Below are 8971 nucleotides of genomic sequence, written 5' to 3'. Positions count from 1 at the left end.
ATCCATTTGCTTAAAATAGAAAATTGTTTCTTCTTCCTTTCTAGTTCTAAATGGAACTCAATTGGCTGTAAAACATAATTGTGTCTTTCTTCTGTTCCCACCTGTCATTTAAATCTAATCCAGAGTGTCTTCAAACCAAAAGTGACCTTCCCTAAATATGCATGAACACGTTTTCCAACAAAGGTCCCCCACCTCCCCTCTTATGATGGAGCAAACATCTGCAGGATGAGGACTGGGGAGGATGTTTGAGGCACAGTTGCCACCTTGGAACTGACTTTCCGTTGAGCTAATAAACATACTACTTTCTTATGATCAATATTATAAATCAGGTCAAAAATGCAATTGCTACATAAAAAAATAAAACATGAAACAGAAACTTAAATGGCTCATTACTGTAGATGAACTATTTACATTCTGTTTAAAGCCACTCCTTCAGTTTATACTCTAGATGCTATCATTACCCAAGAAAATTCCTTCTCTCTAGCCTTTTTTTTTTTTGTTTTTTGGGTTTTGTTTATTATGTGTAGAAGATCTAGGGTGTGGGCCAGAAGTGTGGGGGCAAGGTGAGAGGATTCACCCGAGACAGAGTGGGGAGCAGAACATGCAGATTTACTGAAACTCTAAGGGGACCAGCAGCATTTTATGACCTTGATCATGCTCTCTTCCTTGATGTACTTCCTTCACTTTGCTACCATGACACCACACTCCTGATTTTCCTTCTACTTCCCTGGGCGTTTCTTTTCAGTCTCTGGCTAACTTGCTCTCTTCTTTCTAACCTTTTGTGTGGCACTGCCCTAGACTTAGTCCTGGGCTCTCTCTTCTAATCAGATTTCTCTATCTGAAGTCATTCCCCCTAATGTTCTTCTCTGTTCTCTGGGCTGTAGAAGCCAAATAATCTAACAGCTGCTAAATGTATCTCTTCAGCTCAGATCTCATCTTGAATTCCTGGCTCACATAGCCAACTACCTATTCAGCGTCTCCACTTGAACATCTAATAACAGGAATCTCAAACTTCACAGGTCTCAAGTTCAAGTTTTACTCTCCAAACCTGCCCCACCTGCAGCCTTTCACATCTTGGTGCCTGTCTTTCCATGTGCTCAGGTCAAAAAGTTAACTTAGATTCTTCTTTCTCTCACATCCAGTTTGTCAGGAATTTTGATTTGACTATGCCTTCAAATATTCCTAGAATCTGACTACTCAACATGTCTCGGTTATTATCATGGTCTGAGCCACCATCCTCGCACCTGAACCAACCCAGTAATTGCCTCCTTATCTTCATTCCTCTAACCTAAGCACTTCAGTGTACACAGAGTGTGTTTTGAAAATGTAGCACAGAGTGGGTCTCCCTGGTGGTGCAGGGTTTTTCTTTTCTTTCTTTCTTTTTTTTTTTTTTTTAAGGTTTACTTATTTATGTATACAGGCCAGAGGTGCAGGGTATGAGAAGATTCACCAGAGACAGCGTGGGGAACAGAACGGGCAGATTGACTGAAAATACACTGCTGAGGGGAGCAGTGAGCAAGACAGGAGAGGCCTGCTGTGCCATGTGGGTAGCTCCCTGGCCGGCTGGGGATCAAACTCGTGCTGCAGAGGCTGGGGTTAGTTTCACATTGCTGTGCTTAACCCTTTGCACCACCAAGGAGGCCCTTTTTCTTTCTTTTTTTTTTTTTTTTTTGGCGCAGGGGTTAAGGACATAGTGCTGTCAAGCTAATGCCAGCCACTGTGACATGGGAGCTGGCCCACATGGCACAACACACCTCTCCTATCTCACCTGCTGTTTCCCTCAGCAGTGTATTTCAGTAGATCTGCCTGTTCTGTACCCCACTTTGTCTCTAGTGAATCATCTTACCCTCGCACATCTGGTCTATACCCCAGTTCCTGTATGCATGCAAAAAAAAAATCTTTTTTTTTAAAGATTTATTTATTTCTATACAAGAGCTGGGGTACAGGCTGGAGGTGCAGAAGGGTGAGAGGATTCACCAGAGACAGAGCAGGGAGCAGAACAGATAGACTGACTGAAATACACTGCTGAGGGGAGCAGCAGGTGCCACGGGAGAGGTCTGCCGTGCCATGTGGGAATCTCCCTGGCTGGCCGGGAATCGGACCTGGGCTGCAGAGGCTGCAGACAGCTTGACAGCGCTGCAGCTCAACCCGCTGCTCTGTCAGGGAGGCCCCATTAAAAACAGCTTTTAAAAAAAAAGAAGATATCACACAGACCATCTCATTTGTGTGCTTAAAATCCTCCAATAACTTCAGAGAAAAATGCAAAACTTTTATAGCAGGCTCAAAGTCCTCCATAACTTGGCATCACATTATCTCTCTATTCTCCCCTTTACTCACTGGTCTTCTAGCTGTTTATTACCCAGACACAGTGCTGTGTAAGGACTTTGTTCTGGTTGTGTTCTATGCCTGACATGTTCTTTTCCTAGTTAACTCCCTCTTTTCCTTCATGGCTTCCCTCAGTGGGGGTTCTTCTCAGTGAGATTCACACAAAACACCTGCTTTACTTCTACAGCTGTACTGCATGGGCGCTCACACCATGCACACATACATTAATGGCACTTTTAATAGAGGCATGTTTTATTTATTGTTTGTTTGTTTGTTCGTTTGTTTTTGTTTATACATGCACTGGGTACAGTCAGAAGCGCGGGAGGGTGAGAGAATTCACAAGAGCCAGAGTGGGGAGCAGAGCAGGCAGAAGGACCGAAGTACACTGCTGAGGGGAGCAGCGGGCAGCAGGAGAGGTCTGCGCGCCATGTGGGACCCTCCTCCAGTGGCCGGGGAGCAGCCGGGGATCGAACCGGCGCCGCAGAGGCCGCGGGCAGCTTCGCAACCCAGCGCTCAACCACTGCGCCACTGGGGAGGCCCCATTAATGGCACTTTTGATTGTCCTTTCTCTGTTCCACTTTTCCCTTTTTTTCTACAGTCATCACTTGCTAATATATAATTTACTTATGTATTATATTTGTTATTTATTGTCTATCTCCCCACTAAAATGCAAGCTACTTGAGGGCAAAGAGCTTTATTTTTTTTCACAGATGTACTGGAAATATCTGTCACAATATATGTAGTTGATAAATAGTTGTTGAGATAATATATATGCTCTGATAATATATATGCTCTGTATAATATATTAAAAATACCGCTTGTATAAATGGCTCCTCCCCTCTGATAAAACCACCTAAGTTTTTTTAAGTCCTGCAGTGGGATCATTATCCTCCATGTTCTCATGTGGAGTGAGGCCCCCATCCACCACTTGTTTACAGTCACTTATTGAGCCACAAATTAAAACATCTTCTAGAACCAGTATTTGAACTGTGTTCATGAAAGGAATTCAAACTGAGTGGCAAACTGGGTAAAAGAAAAGTGGATTATGCTGTTCCCAGAAGTCTGGCATGATAGACTGAACTCAGTAATAATGGCTGAGAATTCAAGAGGATTTGGGGGGAAATAATGTTTCTAGACCTGCTGAAGTGTAGAGTGGAGGCTCAGAGCCAAGTGAAAGCAGTGCCACGTATGGGGGCTCATCTGATTTGTGATACCATGTGACAGCCTTTAAAAACTCCAGAGATGGGACTTTAAGAGAGAAACTCAGAAGTCCAAGGTTTTACATGTATGTGTATGTGTGTTTTCAAACTAATGCAATTTAGGCCTCAGTATTAAGGTGACTTTATTTGTACTTACAATCTAGGAAGTCCCAGAGACATTTATAAGAATTACAAATTTATTACAGCCCTTAAAAAAACATTCTCTTATAGTAGGAGGGTGGAGATTTTTGAAAACCAACACACCACACACCGGCTGATCCTGTGGATGACTGAATTACAAGGCTAATTGAAATTACAGGGTCTCTTTTGTTCAGGTTAGGCCATTAGTTAGGAAGAAGTGACACTTTAAAAATTAGCACGGGAATTCTATGGGCATATTTGAATGAAGCTTGGACCTTGACCTTTAAATTTTTTCTAAGCCTTCTTTGCCAGTAGAAGCAGTCCTTCTCTGTTTGTGAAGGTCTGTCTCCCCTTGCCTGAACACTGTGAGAGAGTGACTTTTCAGGAGACAGACAGCATCTATCTCTACCATCTCTCATTGCTTCTAGATCTATAACCAAACTAAAACACTGGTAAGCCTCAGAAGATCAGTTACAAAGTGTGATCTATGAAAAGGAACCAAATCCACCAAAAGGAAAGCAAGATATTGCCAACTTCTATTGATAAAAACATGAACTATGTTTGGGCTGTTTGGAGTGTTGGATCAGGATGGAATGTAAATGCAATCAGGCCAAATTTATTGATATGGGTGCACAAAACAGAAATTATGGATCTCAAGAAACAGAGTGGCTTTAATAATTTGCTTGGTTATTTACTGAAACATGGAACCAAAGAATGATAAGCTCTCGGGGTGGCATGGACCAAATGGTCATGCTTAGTCACCAAAGACTAGGTGGGTGTGGTTAATGTAATGGAAAGAAAAACCAAAGTAGTAATCAGAATGAGTCGACCTGTAGAGATCGTTGGAGTTGGCTAATTACGTTCGGTGCCAGTAGGTCTGAGTTAGATGGGCAGTCTACAGTAGTCTTACTTTAGTATAGCAATTTAGTGTCATTTATATTTAGTATGATTTGAATAAGCAGGAAATCTCTGGGTCTGATGAGCAGATGTCTGACCTGAATCACAAAGAGTCTTGGCCCTGTACCAATTCACAGGCTTGAGCTAATTCACAATCCAGAACCTCTTGAATAAAGGGGAAGCTGGGCTCCCTGAGAAACAATCCTGATCTATAGCCCAAAATTTATACCGTAAATCTTTCTCCTAAGCATCCCCAAAGGTAGCTTCAGAATGTGTGTTGCAGAAAGTGGAATAACCAAATTCTGTGGGTTTTGGATAATAGGATACTGACTCTAAACTGACACAAATTCCTAGAGAATCAATGCTACCATGGTCCAGCAGTCAGAACAGGACTCATGAAGGTCAGGTGTGCATTGGAGTTTAGGCTTCACACCACTTCACAGCAAATTCTGTATGTTCTTGAACTCACCCTGTGGTTATTTCTTCAGTTGTGACATGCATTGTTGGAATAGATATTCTGTCAACCATAATCCCACATTGGTTTCCTGACTCTTGGAAAAAAGGTGATTATAGTAGAAAGGCCACAACTACTTCCACTTACCAAATCAATCCTTTTACTAGTTTGCTTCCCTTATCTAACTGACTGATACAGTTATTAACACAGACCATTTTAATGTTTAGCCGGGGGCCAATCACAGTTCTTGGTGTACATTATAAAAGAGAAATATGAAACAGGTGACTTGGTCGCTTCAGCAGCTGGCCAATCCATATGGGTCTCAATCACCGTTAATATTCATGGTATTTTTAAAAAGATCCCATTACAAAATATCATCTTATGAATAAGTTGGACTTTATAGTTATAAAACTTCTGTAATTGGTAACTCCTGTCTCAATGTCAGGTTGAATACATTTGTTTTGTAAAACTAAAATTGAACATGAATGAATGGAATTTAATTTTGGACTTTTTCAGTTTCACTGGCAACTTTTCTTACCAATTTTAAAAAGTAGGCAATTCTGTTTGAGTTATTGAATATGGTGACCTCCAAATATAATATAGTTCACCAATTTTCTGAATTGGGGAAGATGGTACAAAGAAGTTTGGAATGGAAGTGTAAAATTAACAATGGCAGTCACCGTTTTTCTGATATTTTAGTGGGTATATGGATGAGTAGAATATTTGTCAAAAACACATAGCCAGCTTCATGGTTCATAACCATATTAGTCTTGTCTCTCATTTTCTGCCCAACCTACAGCACCATATTAAGAATCTGTCCCATAGAGTGTAAACATAGAGCAGCCTTGGTCCCTGGTGACTTTCTGGTTCCCATGAGTCTATTGGAATTTTGGCTTCAATCTGGTTTCTGTGAGACTTATATCCTTTATTTGCCCCAATTTTTCCATCGTGCAAATAAGCAGCCTAGCTCTTTACCGTAATCTTTCAGAAGATGTTACCTTTGTATGGACTAAATGCTTGCATCCCTCCAAAATTCCGTTTAGTCTTCTAAGAGTTTTTTCATGTTGCCTTTTATTGTACCTAATAAGATGATAAACTGACTTTTCTCTTTTTAATCTCTTAATGAGAACAGTAATTAATTACATTCAAGATTTTCTCATTGTTGAATCTGATATTAAAACTAATTGAGGGCCTCCCCGGTGGCGCAGCGGTTGAGCGCTGGATTGCGAAGCTGCCCGAAGCCTCCGCGGCGCCGGTTCGATCCCCGGCTGTTCCCTGGCCACCGGAGGAGGGTCCCACATGGCGCGCAGACCTCTCCTGCCGCCCGCTGCTCCCCTCAGCAGTGTGCTTCGGTCCTTCTGCCTGCTCTGCTCCCCGCTCTGGCTCTGGTGAATTCTCTCACCCTCCCGCGCTTCTGACTGTACCCAGTGCTTGTATAAATAAACAAAATAAATCTTTAAAAAAAAAAAAAAAAAACTAATTGAAAGGTTCTCAGCCATGTCTGATGAAGGACAAGGACCCTGGACCTGCTGTGAGCCCTGCCCTGTGTGAGCCTGGCCAACTTAAAACCAAATACAGGGGCCTCCCTGATGGTGCAAGGTGTTAAGCACCGCACTATGGAGCAATCTGTGGCCTCTGCAGCACGAGTTCAATCCCCGGCTGGCCAGGGAGCAACCCACATGGCGAAACAGACCTCTCTCCTGTCTTGCCCGCTGCTCCTCTCAGCAGTGTATTTCAGTCGGTCTGCCTGTTCTGTTCCCCATTCTGTCTTTGGTGGATCCTCTCACCCTCCTACCCCTGCATCACTGGCCTGTACCCCAGCTCTTGAATGCATAAATAAATCTTAAAAAAAAAAACAAATACAGGAAACTAGAAACACAACCAAGAAGTCAGAGAAGAAGAAAATGTGACAGAGGCATAAAGGAGAACAGTAGAGAGGAACTGGCCCTGACTGGACTTTGAGGGAGGCCAGGCTCCATTTTACATCTGAATCCCAAAATATGTGTTTAATAAAGGCCATAGCTTCAGATGCCAATATCAATCTTTGAGATTCAGTAGATTCGATAAGAATTCAATCTTATTATTTGGGTTGAGTTGATCCTACTCCACCTATTGACTTAATCCAGCTTGTCATAGAGAGGTGTGACCATCCAGGTACTTGAAAGGGATTATGAAATACAGTTGGTTTCAGAGCTAGCCATTGCTGCAATTTAGAAAAAGGATAGTGTTGTCATTACTTCCTTCTAGGAACCAAGAAGTCTGGAAATTCTATGCAAACGTGTGCTTTTCGTGTGGACAACACATTCCAAAATGACTGTGCGCCCCTGAAGCTCTGGTTCCATAATTACACTGATACAAAGATACTGATGCAAAGAACCCTGCTTACCACGCAGAGCCTGCCAAATAGAAGTATGGTTATATTTTATCTGATATCACTAAAGAATTCTTCTAAATGCTTAGCACTTTAATGGATCCAGGGCAGATTTCTTTGCTCTTGGTCCTGAGTGGATGGTGAACAGATAATAAAATCCTAAAGCCTACAGATGAGAATCTCCTCAAGTATTATAGTTCATGAATTCCCTGCCAAGAGACCAGTTATAAAAGAGTACTGGAAAAGGGATGGAAACATAGTATTTCTCATTGCATTTTTCTAATTTGTAATTCTCCAGATGTTGATGTTAGTTTTCTGTGTAATCAGATTTTTCTTATTATTTCTAAAATTCAAATAAAAATGCAGTAAGCAAGAATGCACAGAGGAACTGAATCTGTGTGGGTTCTATCTCAATAAAAGATAAAAACTCCCTGGTTTTCTGCCAAAGGCAGGACTATTTCTAAGCAGTTTTTTCATAATCTTCTCATCCAGGCTTTGTCTTATCTTTGTTGCGAATCAGAATAAATGTGCAAGTGAAATGGGGTGAATCTGTAGACCTACTCAGTCTAGGTGAGAGTAGTTGCTAATGAACTGGTGGCTCAGTATTACAATCAGTAGCCTCAAGGAAATTCTGCTAAGCCAGTATCAAGATGAAAGGGGTGTGATTGATTTAATGTGAGATGTGAGTTTAAGGTTTAAGACTGGGGAATAGCTTCTAAGAGCTATGATATTTATTAGCAAACTTGAAATAGAAAATTTGTTTTCTGAACTCTGGTAAATATAGATAGTAATGATTATCTAGTAAGATAAAAGCCATTATCTTTTTTTCATAAAGCTAAGTATTCTAATTGATGTAATTTTATTTATTTCATAGATATTAGAGACTTGTCTTTCAGTCATTAGAGGTCATTATAAAAAAATATTCAGTGATTATATAAGCAATAGAAACAATTGGTAATGTGAAAGTTAAATTCAGTTAATGTAAAAGACTGAGTGATCAGTAAACTTATTTAGCTTTACTTTCTTTTTTTTTTAAAGATTTATTTATTATACATACATCAACTGGGGTACAGACCAGAATTTGGGGGGGTGAGGATTTACCAGAGACAGAGTGGGGAACAGAAGAGGTGGACTTACCGAAATACATGGCTGAGGGGAGCAGCGGGTGAGTCAGGAAAGGTCTGCTACGCCATGCGGGTTGATCCCTGGCCGGGGATTGAACTTGTGCTACAGAGGCTGTGGCTAGCTTCATAGATTGCGTCTTAACCCCTTGCACCCCCACGGAGGCCCCCATATTTAGCTTTTCAAAGATAATGTTGTATCTAAACAATATATAGGCTTAATTTATCTTAATGCAATTAAATTTTGAAAAATTTGTGATAGTTCTTCCACAGTTAAAGAAGAACTATTTGGGGCCTCCCCAGTGGTGCAGCGGGTTGAGCGCAGCACTGTGAAGCTTTCCACAGCCTCTGCAGCCCAGGTTCGATTCCTGGCCAGCCAGGGAGATACCCACATGGCATGGCAGACCTCTTCTATCTCACCAGCTGCTCCCCTTAACAGTGTATTTCAGTCAGTCTGCCTGTT

At 41.5% G+C, this 8971-nt stretch overlaps 1 pseudogene; it reads left to right on the top strand.

Annotated features, from left to right (window-relative positions):
• Window positions 1-4222: 4222 nt before the first annotated feature.
• On the top strand, window positions 4223-7397 carry LOC119242921 (39S ribosomal protein L15, mitochondrial-like; annotated as a pseudogene).
• The last annotated feature ends 1574 nt before the right edge of the window (window positions 7398-8971 follow it).

This window comes from Talpa occidentalis, unplaced genomic scaffold (genome assembly GCF_014898055.3).
Source record: "Talpa occidentalis isolate TD23 unplaced genomic scaffold, MPIMG_talOcc4v2.1 talOcc4.13, whole genome shotgun sequence".
In the NCBI taxonomy this organism is placed as follows: Eukaryota; Metazoa; Chordata; class Mammalia; order Eulipotyphla; family Talpidae; genus Talpa; species Talpa occidentalis.
This window is presented reverse-complemented; position numbering and strand designations above follow the sequence as displayed.